Source organism: Bos indicus, chromosome 12 (genome assembly GCF_029378745.1).
Source record: "Bos indicus isolate NIAB-ARS_2022 breed Sahiwal x Tharparkar chromosome 12, NIAB-ARS_B.indTharparkar_mat_pri_1.0, whole genome shotgun sequence".
Classification (NCBI taxonomy): domain Eukaryota; kingdom Metazoa; phylum Chordata; class Mammalia; order Artiodactyla; family Bovidae; genus Bos; species Bos indicus.
The window spans coordinates 11,183,515-11,198,712 of NC_091771.1; the positions used below are offsets into that span (position 1 = coordinate 11,183,515).

A 15,198-nucleotide genomic window follows, 5' to 3' on the forward strand; every position below is an offset into this window, starting at 1 on the left:
CTGCATGACGGTTCCCCCGTGTTGCTCCACTTACAATTATTACAAGAACTGACCACGAGGCTGAAAGAGAACTTGAGAGATCCTCTTTTCAGTCCAGTGGTTTTTAAACTTTCCTGTTAAGTAGCTGAATTCTTATAAAAGTCTTCAAGGAACCTTACTACTGCATTTGTCTTCAGTGTGTTAAGAAAATCCGTAATACCGATACAATCCAGTCTCATTTAAAAATAAGGAAAACAGGTCTGTGGGGTCACAAATGAGTTGGACATGACTGAGCACACACATTCACACAGCAGGGCTACAGAAAGAAGTGACTTGACCAACGTCAAGTTAGTAACAGAGGCGAGGTACTCTCAGGCACTCATTCATTAGCAAATATTCACTGAGCTCCCGCTACGAGCCTGGCACTGCTCCAGGCCCTTTTTATACAGCAGTGCAGAAAGACACCTAGGGGATAAATTATTCCCACTCACGCGGTACTTATATTCTAGCTAGGAAGAGAGAAATGTTATGAACTAAATATACAGTGTGGCGATTATAAAGAAATGATACAAATAAAGTGTATAGTATGTTAGGGATAAGGACAAATTAGAAAAAAATAAAACAGCAATGAGAAGAATATGACAGTTTACACAGCTAGCGAGGAAAAGTTTCCATTTGCCAGATCACTTCTAAGTAGAGACCTCCAACCTTACCTAAGGAAGAACATTCCAGGCAGAAAAAAAGCCCATGCAAAGACAAACAGGGAGCTAGCCCGATACGTTTTAGGAAACCAAGAAGGCCAGTGTGGTTCACGAAGAGAAAATAAGGAAGAGAGATAATAGGAGGAGGAAGAGTACTGGAAACTAAGGGAGAGCCTCACTGTTTAGACTTTAGCTAGAGAGTTTTAAGTAGCTGAGTCATAAGACTTGACTGCTGTGTTGAAAAAAGACTGCAAACAACCAGGGATGGAAGAAAGAGAAGCTTATGCAATAGCAGAAAAGATGACAATGACTTAGACAGAGGAGGCAGACAAGGAAGATATGATTAAATTATGGGTATGTTTCTAAGGAATATCCAATAAGATTTTTTAATGGACAAAAGTGGGTTGTTGGGGATGGAGGAGGGGGAAGGCTTCAAAACTCAATTTTTGGCAACTGGAAGACTGCAGCTGCCAAAACTGATAGGTTAGGAGTAAGAGAGTATCAGGAGTTACTGAACACAGAAAGGTGAACACAGACGGCGACAATGTGGGGTAGGAGGAGATCAGGAGTTATGAAACACACAGAGTTTGAAAAGCTTATCAGCTATCCAAATAAAAATGTCAAAACAAGTATACTGTCATGGAGCTGTATGATATAGTCCTGGAGCCTGGGGTAGAGGTCTGGGTTAGGTATATAAATTTGGGAGTCATTACATATATGATATGAAAGGTACAGATATAAAAGGTAACAGTGACAGACTCTGGGACACTGTACTATTTAGAAGTAGGGGAGATGAGGTGGAACTAGCAAAGAAGGCTTTCTGAAAAGGAGCACACAGCAACACAGCAGGAAAATAAGGCAAATGTGGTGTTACCCTGACACTGGAGGGGCGGTATTTCCAGGAGGAAGAAACTGTGCCAGAGGCTTACAACAGATCAAACCCGATGAGATCTGAAAGGAAAATGACAGGTGATTTAGCAACACAGACACGACTATTGATTTTGAAAGAATTTTCATTGTGTGATAGAGATTAAAAAAAAAAAAAAAAACAAGCACAATATCAGATGAGAGACAGTTTAGCAGAGAATGAGGGGTGAGAAACTCAAGACAAAAAATAATTTTGTTGTGAACAGGCCAAGAAAAGATTTTAGGGGTGATAGGAGACCGCTGTTTAAGAAAAACGGTGCTTCTCCCATTGCCTAGAACATTCCATTTTGTACTGCAGTTAAGTTTGCACAACTCTGTGTCTCCATTTATAAACCAGTTATCCACTTGAGGGCAGGAACTGTATCATACAGCTTCTACAACCAACTGTGGCTGTGAACAGCAAGTTACTTCACACCACCATAGGATTTCAGTTTCCCTTTTTTGTAAAATACTGGGAGAATCTAGAGATCTGATAATTTTGAAAATCTATTTTAGTTCTGACATTTTATTGTTCCACAGCCTCTCCAAGTCCTCTAAATAGTGTTTGAGGAACTGAAAACAAAAATCACATTAAGGCTACATTTAAAAGAGAAGTTTCCTCATCAAATTTTTACATAGCTGACTGAAAGTAATACACAAAACTATCAGATATTCAGAACAACCTGGAAACTTTATAAAGTCCTCCAAAAATTCAATTTCACTTATTACACTTTATTAATAAAAGGTTTTTTGTTTTTTTTTTTTAAAAAAAGAAAAGTGAAAGTCTCTCAGTCGTGTCCGATTCTTTGAGACCCCATGGACTATACAGTCCCTGGAATTCTTTGATCAGAATACTGGAGTGGAGAGTCTTTCCCTTCTCCAGGGGATCTTCCCAACCCAGGGATCGAACCCAGATCTCCCACACTGCAGGCGGATTCTTTACCAACTGAGCCACAAGGGAAGCCAAATCTATACTAACATTCTAGAAATATTTTGTATCTTATGGTAGTAGGATATTTAAGTAAATAGTCTTCTAACACAAGTCCAAAACAGTTCATCTTAAAATATGCCAAAACTCCATGCTCTTAAAAAAAGACAACTATCTTTTCAAAAAATTAACTAATTAATTAAATTTGGGTCTCAGGTGTGGGATCTTTGTTGCAGCTCACAGGCTTAGTTGCTCTGCAGCACGTAGGATCTTAGTTTCCCCACCAGGGACCAAACCCATGTCCCATCATTGGAAGGCAAATTCTTAACCACTGGACCACCTGGGAAGTCCCTGACAACTATCTTTTGCCATTAGTAAACTTAAGACAGTATGACAGAGGTCAAGCCTCTTATTTTAACTAGCCTGATTTAGACTATGTCTATTTTCATTTGATATTTATTATTTGTCTATAAAACAAAGGTTCTACTTACAAAGAGATTAGTAAAAAGTATTATGGCTTTCTTACAAATAAATGGACTCTATAAATTCATCACTGTTTGTGGACCAACGACTTATTTGGTTTGACTTTTTGCTATAGGCCTGAATCACACATTTAGCCCTGAAGATTAAAACCCAGCAACATGAAAAAGATTACCTTGCTATTATTTTTGCTCTTTAATAAAAAGAAAACCCAAATATAAACAGAAAAGTAGGGGCATTTTGCTATGCTATGCTGTCACTTCAGTCGTGTCTGACTCTGTGCGACCCCATAGATGGCAGCCCACCAGGCTCCCCCGTCCCTGGGATTCTCCAGGCAAGAACACTGGAGTAGGTTGCCATTTCCTTCTCCAATGCATGAAAGGGAAAAGTGAAAGGGAAGTCGCTCAGTCCTGTCCGACTCTTAGCGACCCCATGGACTGCAGCCTAACAGGCTCCTCCGTCCATGGGATTTTCCAAGCAAGAGTACTGGAGTGGGGTGCCATTGCCTTCTCCGAGGGGCATTTTAGGATATGTTAAAGAAACAAGAACTTCAATTTCTCTTAATCACACTGCTGGTCAAAATAGAGATATGGAAGAAACTAACATTAGCAACTAACCATGTAAATCCACAAAAAAATGACTTAAACTGCTTATTATGGTGCCAGGACACATAATGTGTTCTCAAATACCTATCAAAAAAAGGAGAACACACAGATACTAATAGTACATCCATACTGAGCAATAAAATGAAATTAACTGTGGATAAACACAACCTGGATGACATTTACAAGCATTATGTGGAGTGAAAGAAGCAGCCAGTGTCAGAAGGTTACCTACTATAAGACTCCATTCATAACGACATTTTTGAAGAAACAAAACTATAATGCTGGAGAACAGATCAGTGGCTGAAGGGGATGGACTGGGGGAGGGTGACTGGCCATAGAAACGGAGCATGAGAGAGTTCTGAGGGTGATGGACCTGTTCTGTAACCTAATTATGGCGGTGGCTACACAAATTTACACTTGCATTAAAGTTCACAGAATTGTATAGCAAAAAATATCAATTTTACTTCCTAAGTTAAAAAATGAAACAAAAATTACTGTTAATTCCAGTACTCCAAAAACTCATTACTCCAGTCCATAGTCATTAGAAAATATTAAAATCGAATTGAGGGCCAGTCTACAAAATATCTGACCAGTACTCTTCAAGGTGTCACGGTCAAAAAGGACAAGGAACCATCATAGATTTGAAAGGAGACAATGACAACTAAATGCAATGTGTGTATCCTGGGTGGATCTTAGGACAGAAAAATGACATTAGTGGAAAAACTAAAAATCCTACTGAGGTCTACATTTAATTAATGGCATTGTACCAATGCTAATTTTTAAATTTTGATCATTGTATTGTCACTCTATAAGTTGTTAACAGTAGTGTGGGATGGATAAAAAATACACAGGAACTCTCTGTACTTTTACTGCTATTCTTCCACAAGCCTAAAATCATTTCAAAATAAGTTAAATGCCGAATCTTTAAGAAAAATGCTTGCAATAATTTCATAAAGCAAAAATACATTTCTCTTTCAAAAACAAATCAATGCCATCCTGCATATTTTGATTACTTCAGTGTAAGTTTGATTACCTAGTGTAGGTCATACCCACACCAAGAGCATACATGTTCTCTGAATGAGAGAAAATAGATTCTACCATAAATTATATGACTTACTAGTTGTGCCCATCTTCAGGGTATACATTTATAACTAAAAATTCTATCAACATTTGATTTCCTAATTGAAGAATGGAGTTCTTTCCAGAAATTCTCCAATGATCCAGCAGTCAGGACATGGTGCTTTTACTGGGACCCAGGTTCAATACCTAGTTAGGGAACTAAGATAGCACAGACTGCAAGGCACAGTGGGGGAAAAAAAAAAAGGAAGTCCTTCTTAAGAAATTTCTCATAAATTCTACCTCTTAATATTCTTATTTAAAAAAATTTAAAAAGTCAATGGTCTACCAACACCCACAGAATAAATTCCAATACAAGACATTTCTGCATTTTGACTTTGGTCTACCATATTACAGCCTCATGTGAGACTAGGCCACCTCCCAATGTTCACCCTATAATTCAGCTTTGCTGAACTATTAATTCAGATCATGTCATGTCTTCTCACCTCACATTTGCTGGCCTTCTCCACCCAGGAAATCTCTTGCAAAACCCTTCTCTCCTCCACCACTAGAAGGAAGAACTGCTCACTTCCTCCTTGTGCTCCCACAGTATTTTGTAAGTGATCTAATAGATCAACAAATCACATTGCTTACCCATTCATACAGAAATTTATGCAAGGTTACAATACACAAAACACTCTAGGTTTGGGGGACCTCAAGGTGAATTGATTTCCTTTATAATTCCATCTACTCTACTGGAATTTCTGGTGAAGACACTGTTTTTGTTTTTAACCATTTATTTACATGTCTCACCGGTTACTTATTTCAGCTAAATAGCATTCCTGACTCACAACAGTGTTTAATAAATATTTGTTGAAAGAAAACATTTGAAGGTTCAAGTAAACACTGGTTCAATGATAAATCTGCTTTTTCTCTTCCACACAATCCACGCCATTTTCAGGTCATTTCTGCAAGTCGAAATGACACAAAAAGCAAGGCCCCTTTCTCCCTTTCCTGAACAGTCCAATTCCTGTGAATAAGTTGGTTAAGCTGGCTCTGGCAGCCCCATTTAATGGACAACAAGCCCATAGCAGCAAAGCTCTGTGTTTATTGACAGACAACAACTTCTAGATGAGTCCCCGTGCTTATACCTGAATACCTCATTATGTTAACAGTTTACAAATAAAATTAGAGACAGAGAACAAAGGAGGAGACGCCCAACAGATTTGGACCAATTAGCCAAATGTGGCCCTTTCTTTCGACTTCTGGGTCTTCCGTTTCTTTCAGGCTTTTACTTACACAGCCTCCTGTCAACAAACTTCTCAAATTATAAATGTTAGTAAACGTTTCAGTAAAAGGAATATTCAAATAAAATATTTAGACTGCAGGCTTTATTCGTGTTTCACAACACCATTCGGATGAACAGTTGATGCCTTTTGCACTGATAATTTAATATCAGCATAACGGACACACTTTAGCTACGGCAAACTGCCCTGCTACTCCCCTTTCACACCTGAACCCACATCACTGGTATAAATGGAACATGAAAATTTTAAGAGTAGTTCAGATTTATCATTTTATAAAATATTTCTTGGATATATGATGCTAGTATTTTAATGTTCTCAAATTTCTATTTTCAGGTCTCCTTCCTGTACCACACAGACGGTTCTACCCAAGCTGACAACGCCTTCCAATGTCTGATTGACAAATTTAACATATCCAAACCTGAATTCCTGACCACCCCTCCGAAATGTACTGTACCCAGTTTTCTCCAGTCCTCTGGGTGGCTTCTTAACACTTCTAGCTGCTCAGACCAAAAATCTTGGCTCCTTCTTGACTGTCACAGACCTACATCCAATCTGAAAGGAAATACTATCAGTTCAGTTTTCAGCCTAGAACCCTGTCACCACTGAACTGCATTGTTACCTCTTACCTGCACCACTGTAGTCCAAGTGGCCTGATGTATCTTTTTAAATGGATTATTTCTGATTTTCCCTACAATCTACTCTCAAAGCAGCAATCAGAAGTAATCCATTTAAAAAGATACATCCAGATCATATTACTCTCCTGTTTCAAAACCTTTCTATAGCTCCTGTTTTCACAAAAAAGTAAGTCATCATTAAAGTCTTCACAAACTGTTTACAGGGCTTCCCTGGTGGCTCAGTGGTAAAGAATCTGCCTGCAATGCAGGGGTTTCGGGTTCAATCCCTGGTACAGCAAGAAGACATGTACTTAATACAGATAATATATTATCTCAAGTAGCTAAGTGTAGTAATAAATAGATTAAATAGAATACAATATTTTGAAAAAGATATCTGATGCAAACTGTTCTATACAGAAGAGATACACAAGTTCCTACTGTATAGCACAGGAAGCTATATTCAATATCCTGGGATAAACCATGATGGAAAAGAATATGATAAAGAATGTACGTATGAGTATCACTGAGTCACTTTACTGAACGGCAGAAATTAACACAACATTGTAAATAAACTATACTTTAATAAAATAAATTTTTAAAAAAGATATGATACTTATATACAAATTTAGGTTATAATAAAAATAGCATTAACAGAAACATTAAATTCAGCTTTGTCTGGAGGGAAAAACCCACAGAGGGGAAGAGTGTTCATTAGACAGTATTAGCTAATAATTTCAAACCACTGATAATCATTTTTCTAAAAAGAGCCTACACCACATTATTCCAATTAAAAAACGAGCAGAAGAAAATATAAGCATTTATATACTACCCAGTGCGAGCATGCTGAGTCACTTTAGTCACGTCTGACTCTGTGACCCTATGAGCCAAAGCCCGCCAGGATCCTCCTCTCCAGCAAGAATACTGGAGTGGGTTGCCACACCCTCCTCCAGGGGATCTTCTTGACCCAGGGATCAAACCCACGTCCTCTGTGTTTCCTGTTTTAGGAGGCGAGTTCTTTACCACTAGTGCCACATCCTTCTATGTGACACGAAGGGCAGGGAAAAAAAAAAGATAAGGAAAAGAATGGCATTTGACCACCTAACAATCTGAAAACACCATAACCAAAGGTAAGGCAAAGGATAAACGAGGGGGAAAATATGACAACATTTTAAAAACAAAAAGTAGGTAAATAAAACTTAGTCTAAGGTTCGGCTTACCCTGGCAAATGAATGTGTTGAAACTCAACAAATGCTTTACAAAAAATAAAGCCGCTGCTCCATTCAAAAAGCCAACTAGAAATCTTAGTCAATACAGTGTGGGTGTGCGAGAAAAACAGTACAACATGGAACTGCAGCAGTGGGCTTATTCTCAAAGAAAACAGCCTTGTCTCTTCAAAGGCTGACCAGTGAGCATCCAATCCTGTTTTAAATTAAAATAAAATGTTTAAACTAAAAAAGATTCATGCATTTAACTTTATGCAAATTGTACCTCACAAGGAAAAAAGTAAACAAATATTGAAACTATAGTCAGTGATAAGGATGCTAAAGTATTTAAGTGGAAATGCACTAATGTCTGCAATTCACTTTAGATAGAAGGATAAAAGTGTGGGAAAACAAATATAAAAAGTTAATGCTAAAATCTAGAAGGTGAGTATATGAGTGATTATTAAAAAACTTCAGCTTTGCTACATGTTTAAAAACTTTTATAATAAAATGAGGAAAGAAACAACTATTATTGATTGACTCAAACACTCTAATAGAAAAAGGGACATTGGGAATGAAGAGGCACTTCACAGAATATGGCCAAACACAAGAGAAGATGTTCAAAGATGTTCACTCTCACAACCTCAGAGCAGAGAAACAATAGCATTTTTCACCTATTAGCAAAGACTAAAATGAATAGAGAAGGTATAGGAGAAATAAATGGTCTCATACATTCATCAGTGTACAAGAATATAACTCCAGAAGGCAATTTCACAACCAAAAGGACTTCATGTATTTTTTCAGTCCCAGTAATTTATTCTAACAAATAAGGTATGCAAAGATTAGAGAAATTCAGTATCATTGTTCAAAACAGTAAAAAACTGGAAATAAACTGTTACAGAAATTAGGTGTTACAGAAATCATATTTCACTATATGGAGCATACTGTATTACTGAACTGTTAAAGAATGATTATCAATATAAAATAATATACCAATAAAAAATCTCCCTTGCTCCTTGGAAGAAAAGCTTTGACCAACCTAGACAGTATATTATAAAGCAGAGACATTACTTTGCCAACAAAGGTCTGTCTAGTCAAGGCTACAGTTCTTCCAATAGTCATGTACGGACATGACAGTTGGACTATTAAGAAAGCTGAGCGCTGAAGAATTGATGCTTTTGAACTGTGGTGTTGAAGAAGACTCTTAATAGTCCCTTGGACAGCAAGAAGATCCAACCAGTCCATTCTAAAGGAGAACAGTCCTGAGTGTTCACTGGAAGGACTGATGCTGAAGCTGAAACTCTAATACTTTGGCCACCTGATGCGAAGAGCTGACTCATTGGAAAAGACCCTAATGCTGGGAAAGATTGAAGGCAAGAGGAGAAGGGGTTGACAGAGGATGAGATGGTTGGATGGCATCATTGACTCGATGGACATAAGTTTGAGTAAGCTGTGGGAGTTGGTAATAGACAGGGAAACCTGGCGTGCTGCAGTCCATGGGACTGCAAAGAGTTGGACACGACTGAACTGAACTGACTGAAAAAATCTCCACTGTATATGTACGTGAAATACATAAGTTAGAAAAGAGTGTGTATCACTGCACAATCGATATTTATACATAGATGGTCCACATTTCAGTATCCAAAGTAATGATCAACTGAAAGCTTACAGTACATATGCTAGTTAGTAAAATTCTTATGATTTGCATATTTGTCTGTGCTATTTGGTATTTAAGTAGCTTCCATGTGCTGAGCACTCTTGTGTAGACTCAAGACATAGTTTACCTGTGGAATCAAGTAAACAATTCGGACACAGTCCCTGCCCACATATGAAGGAAAGCAACAAAGCAACATAAAGGGTGACCAAGAAAACCTTAGATAAGGGAAGGCCTCTCAGAAAATGTGACAACTGCTCTGAGACTAATGATAAGGTGGCAGGCATGTAAAAGCAGGAGGCTGGGGCAGAATATTATCAGCAGAGGAAGTTGTAGGAGCAAAGCAACAAGAGGAAGCGCCACGGCTCTCAGAGAGCAGGGAGGAGAGAAGTATGCAAAGTGGCTGGAGAAGTACATACACTAAACAAGTATCACCCTTACAATCAGGAAAAAAGATCAAGCTAGTTTCATCCTAAAAAACAAACAAAAACCTTTACCACTACCCCAATCATACAGGTGGACAAAATTACAAAAATCTTCCCTTGCTGAGGGCTTGACATGTGCTGTGCTAAGTCGCTTCAGTCATGCCCATCTCTTTGCAGCCTCACAGACTGTAGGCCACCAGGCTCCTCTGTCCATGGGATTCTCCAGTCAAGAATACTGGAGTGGGTTGCTATGCCCTCCTCCAGGGGCATCTTTCCAACCCAGAGAGGGGCATCTTTCCAACCCAGGGACTGAACCCGTACCTCTTAAGGCTTCTACACTGGCACATGGGTTCTTCATCACTAGCGCCACCTGGGAAGCCTAACATAAATGTCTCGTTTAATCCTCATGATAGAACCATTCAAAAGCATTCGGTGGGAGAAAATAATAGCAAATGAGACAAATGACAAAGGATTAATCTCCAAAATATACAAGCAGCTCAAACAACCTAATCAAAAAGTGGGCAGAAGACCTAAACAGACATTTCCCAAAAGAAGACATACAGATGGCTAATAAACACAAGAGAAGATGCTCGACACTGCTCATTATTAGAGAAATACAAATCAAAACCACAATATCATCTCACACCTGTCAGAACAGCCATCATCAAAAAGTCTACAGACAATAAATGCTGGAGAGGGTGTGGAGCAAAGGGAACCCTCTTGCACTGTTGGTGGGAATAGAAACGGATACAACCTCTCTGGAAAACAGTATGCAGATTCCTTTAAAAACTAAGAATAAAACTACCATATGACCTAGCAATCCCACTATTGCGCTTACACCCTGAGGACATCATAATTGAAAAAGACACACGTACCCCAATATTCACAGCAGCACTACTGACAACAGCCAGGACCTGGAAGCAACCTGGATGTCCATCAACAGATGAATGGATGAAGAAGACACGGTACATAAACACTATGGAATCTTATTCAGCTGTAAAAAGAAACACATCTGAGTCAGTTTCAATGAGGAGGATGAACCCAGAGCCTATTACACAAAGTGAAGTAAGTCAGAAAGAGAAAGCCAAATATCATATATTAACACATATATACGGAATCTAGAAAGAAGGTACTGGTGATCCTATTTGCAGGGCAGCAAAGGAGACGCAAAGATAAAAGACGGACTTTTGGACGCAGTGAGGGGAGGAGAGGGTGGGATAATCTGAGAGAGCAGCAATGAAACATATAATTACCATATGTAAAAATAGACAGTGGGAATTCCTGTATGATGCAAGGAACCCCAAATAGACGCTCGGCGACAACCTAGCGGGGTGCGATGGGCAGGGAGGTGGGAGGGAGGCTCCAGGGGGAGGGGACATGTGTATCCCTATGGCTGATTCATGTTGATGTCTGGGAGAAACCAGCACAACGCTATAAAGTGATTATCGATCACAATATTGTAAGGTAATTATCATCTAATTGAAAGTAAAATAATTTTTTTTTAAAAAAGCATTCAGAACACATCAAAGTATCAATAGAACATTCCTGGGACCACAGTTCTCCAAAGCCAGTCCACAGAACAGATGTATGAGAATTATCCAAAGACACAAACATAACATATACACACACACACTTCTGAGTCCTACGCCTAAGATTCAAACTAGTAGCTCACAAGTGAACCCAAGATTCTCTATTTTTTATTGCCCAGATGATCAGAAATTAGTATAGTGACAAACAGACCTTTGAACCTCAGCAGGCAAACCTGACTGCACCTGTGTATACACAGTCCCACAACTCTGTACCTAGATTAAGCCAGTGGGGTCACATTTGTTCTCAGTAGATTCTATTCAGAGAATCAGCAAGGTGTGTGATATACTTTTCAAGTATTTCACAGATGTAAAGAAATTTTTAATTCAAGCTTTCTTAAAAAAAAAAAAAAAAAACTCCATTATTTGACACTCCAAGTGCCACATACACCTCAATCCCTTCTAACATCGTTTCTCAGTCCCTTCACTAAGAGCCTTCCTCAAAGATTTGCCTAACTCCACTTCATTTCCCACTCATCCCAGTCTGTCTAGCCTAATCCTGCCCTTACTGAGCCACTAAACCTGCCCTAAATAAAGTCAACGACCACACTGGGCTAAATCCAACGAACACTTTCAGAACCTGCTGCGCTAGACCAACACACTCTCCTTCCCAGCTTCCCCCAGGGCCTCGCTCCTCCTGTCTTCTCCGCCCACCTCTTCCACCTCACGACTGAACACCCTAAAGGCTCGGCGGAAAAGCCTCTTCTCACTCCAGAGTCTCCCTGGGCGAAGACATCCACTTCTAGGATTTCAACTACAAAGCCAGAGCATAAAGGTGAAATTCACCTCTGCTCAGTTACCCTTCACAATCCCCTTTAATCCACCCTTTAGGTACATTTTACCACATTAAAAGGCCTCGTGCGTGCCTACCCAGTCGCGTCAGACTCACTGAGACCCACGGACTGCAGCCCGCCAGGCTCCTCTGTCCATGGGATTCTCCAGCAAGAATACTGGAGTAGGTTGCCATGTCCTCCTCCAAGGGATCTTCCTGACCCGGGGGTCAAACTCATGCATGCCTCTTATGGGCATTGGCAGGCGGGTTCTTTACCACTGCTGCTGCTGCTAAGTCGCTTCAGTCATGTCCGACTCTGTGCAACTCCATAGACAGCAGCCCACCAGGCTCCCCCATCCCTGGGATTCTCCAGGCAAGAACACTGGAGTGGGTTGCCATTTCCTTCTCCTAGCACCACCTAACAGGCCACAATGGCAACCAATACATCATCTCAGTAAACATAACTGAAACACTTTTTCTCCTCACATTCAAACACCAGATTAACAATGTAATTTATAGTTAAAGGGCACACTGTATGAAAAGACACAATTTTCCCCATTACTTCACTCCATTTTACCTCCGTAAGCCATGGCTTGAAACACAGCAATGTCTGCCCTCTAAGATAAAACTCAAAATCCTTAACATGCCTTGTATCAGTGGTCCACAACCCTTTTGGCACCACTGCCCAATTTCGTGGAAGACAATTTTTCCACAGACCAGGGGTAGGGGGATGGTTTAGGGATGATTCAAGAGCAGTACATTTACCGTGCACTTTGTGCAGGCATGTGTGCTCAGTCCCTTTGCCACGGCTGACTCTGTGACCACACAGGCCTTAGCCCACCAGGCTCCTGTGTCCATGGAATTCTCCTGGCAAGAATGCTAGAGAGGGATGCCACAGGCCTTAGCCCACCAGGCTCCTGTGTCCATGGAAATCTCCTGGCAAGAATGCTAGAGAGGGATGCCGTGCCGTCCTCCAGGGGATCTTTCTGCCTTGGAGATCGAACCCGTGTCTCCTGCACCTCCCACAATGCAGGCAGTTTCTTTACTACTGAGCCACGGAGTAAGCCCATCGTGCTTCTAATCTAATGCTGCCGCTGATCTGACAAGAGGTTCTGGTCAGCGGCCCGGAGCCTGGGGACCCCTGTCTTCTATAATCTGATACTTGCCCTCTTTGTCTCCCATCACATTCCACTACATTAAAGCCTTCAGGGCCTTCTTCCATTTCCCAAAGCACATCCTTTCTTTCCTGCTTTGTAGTACTTGCATAATGCTACTCCCTCAGCCTCCCATCACTTCCCATCCCCCCCTTTCTCCCAGCCAAAGGTTACCATCCTTCAAATCCCATTTCAATGTCATTTCCTGAGGGAAGCCTTTTCAATACAGCCACTTTCCACCCACTGTTAGCTGTCTCCCAGTTATGTACCGAACACTCAAACGCTTTTCACTTATTTGATCAAAGTCTGTCTCTCCCCCTAAGATGCAGGAGCTTCAGGAGGATCGTACCCGCTTTTTTCATTGTTCTATCCCAGGCACCTGAACACTGACTCAATCAGTAACTTCAGTCTCATTACATTTGCTTTTCACTCTCTTACCAGTTGCACGTGTGTGTGCTTGTGCCCAGTGGTGTCTGACTCTTGGCAACCCCGTGGGCTGTAGCCCGCCAGGCTCCTCTGTCCATGGGATTCTCCAGGCAAGAATACTAGCGTGGGTTGCCACTTCCTACTCCAGGGGATCTTCCCGACCCAGTGATCGAACACCCTATGTCTTGGGTGTCCTGCATTGGCAGGTGGATTCTTTACCACTAGGGCCACCTGGGAGCTCCTACAAGTTGCATATAAAAATAGAAATTCAGATTTACCTTTTCAAAAAAATACATGGCAAAATTAACCACTAAAGTGTACCGTTAAGGAATAGCAAGTACTTTCAGAGTGTTTCTCAACCAATCTCCAGAATTCATTTTATCTAGCAAAACTAGAAGTCCATACCCACTGAACCACTCCCCATCCTCCCGCCCCCCCGTCCCTGCTCTCTACTGCTTTCGCTATGATTCTGACTACTTGAGGCACCACAGGTAAGTAGAATCACGCAGTATTTGTCTTTTGGGGACTGGTTCATTTCACGTAGAATAATGCCCTCCAGATTCACGCATGTCATAACCTGGGTCAGCACTTCCCTCCTCCTCAGGCTGAAAACCATTCCACTGTAAGTGTATGCCTCGTTTAGTTTGTCCACTTGTCCATTCATGGACACTTGGGCTCCTTCTACCTTTTCACTATTGTCAATAATGCGCTAAGAACATGGGTGCACAGGATCTCTTTGAGATTGCTTTTAATTCTTTGGGGATAACCTAGAAACAGAATTGCTGGATCATTTGGTAATTCTATTTCTAATTTTTTGAAAAACCGCCAACCTGTTGTCCACAGTGGCTGTAGCATTTTACATTTCCACAAACAGCACACAGGGCTCCACTGTCTCCACGCCCTCACTAACTCTTGTTATTTAGGGTTTTGTGTTTTGGGGTTCTTGATAGTAGCCACCCTAATGAGTGCAGGTGGAAGACTTGCTTGTCTTTTGGCTGTGCTGGGTCTTCACTGCTGCACGGGGACTTTTCTCTAGTCGCGGTGAGCAGGGGCTTCTCACTGCAGTGGCCTCTTTTCTTACGGAGTACAGGCTCTAGGGTGCAGGGGCTTCCCTAGTTGCAGCTCTTGGGCTCAGGAGCTGTGGTTCCAGGCTCTAAAACACAGGCTCAACAGTAGTGGCACGTAGGCTTAGTTGCTCCGAGGCATGTGAAATCTTCCCAGATCAGGGATCGAACCAGTGTCTCCTGCGCTGTCAGGTAGATTCTTTACCACTGAGCCACCAGGGAAGCCCTAGATTTGCTTTTACATAAATTTTATGTGCTTTCTTTCTCCTACAAACATGTGCTAAAAGCCCTCTAAAATATGCTCCATGAACTAGCAAAAGACAATTCCAAAAGGTATTG

The 15,198-nt window shown here is 40.8% G+C and overlaps 1 protein-coding gene across 2 annotated transcripts in view; it reads right to left on the bottom strand.

Annotated features, from left to right (window-relative positions):
• The window catches only part of ELF1 (E74 like ETS transcription factor 1), a 122,476-nt gene that overhangs the window by 95,913 nt on the left and 11,365 nt on the right, over positions 1-15,198 (bottom strand). Inside the window, exon 1 of one of the 2 annotated variants that reach the window (XM_070799987.1) lies at positions 10,733-11,125. The exons of the other annotated variant lie outside the window; for it this stretch is intronic. The gene's annotated coding sequence lies outside the window, so the exon portion shown is untranslated. Of the gene's footprint in view, positions 1-10,732; positions 11,126-15,198 lie in introns of those variants that run through there. 2 annotated transcript variants of the gene reach the window in all.